The 521-nt window shown below is 71.4% G+C and overlaps 1 protein-coding gene across 1 annotated transcript in view; it reads left to right on the top strand.

Moving 5' to 3' along the window:
- The first annotated feature begins 135 nt into the window (after positions 1 to 135).
- The window catches only part of PPARA (peroxisome proliferator-activated receptor alpha), a 20,458-nt gene continuing 20,072 nt past the window's right edge, over positions 136 to 521 (top strand). The window contains exon 1 of the mRNA XM_012735096.1: positions 136 to 220. The gene's annotated coding sequence lies outside the window, so the exon portion shown is untranslated. The remainder of the gene's footprint in view (positions 221 to 521) is intronic.

The following is a 521-nucleotide window of genomic DNA, read 5'->3' as shown; positions in this document are numbered from 1 at the left end:
CAGGGTTTCCCTGGGAATGACCCGGACCCCGCGGGAAGCAGCGGTCACGGTGACTTTCCCGTGCGAGGAGGAGCGAGGAGCGCTGGGGGGAGTCCAGAGGACATGCCGTAATGATCGCTCCTGTCCCTCCCCAGCGCCCAGGCCCCGGGGAAGCGCCCAGCGCCTCTGGGAAGCAGCAGTGCCTGCGGGACAAGCCCAGACGCCCGTGGCCGGATCGCAGGTAAACGGGATGTGCCCGCGTCGGCCCGCAGGGTCTGCGGCTCGGGCTGGGGATCCGCCGGCGGTGCCAGACCTCGCTCGCGCTGAAAGCGAGGTGCCTGCGGGGGCTCGGCCCTGCCGCCCGTCAGCCTCGCTAGAGGGCCGGTCTGGCCGGCCCCTGGTAATTCAAGCCGGGTAGCGTGGCTGTGGGAATGTTATTACTTAGCGGGCGCTTCAGTGGCACTGACGTGGCGCGTGCCAGCGCCGGCAGCTCCGGCTCCAGGGCGACTCTCGTGCCGGCCGGCCGGCGGCCTTGCGGCCAG

The sequence above is a fragment of the Condylura cristata genome, unplaced genomic scaffold (assembly GCF_000260355.1).
Source record: "Condylura cristata isolate star-nosed mole 26May11 unplaced genomic scaffold, ConCri1.0 scaffold00004, whole genome shotgun sequence".
NCBI lineage: Eukaryota > Metazoa > Chordata > Mammalia > Eulipotyphla > Talpidae > Condylura > Condylura cristata.
Note: the sequence above shows the minus strand (reverse complement) of the source record. Positions and strands in the feature narration are given on the sequence as shown.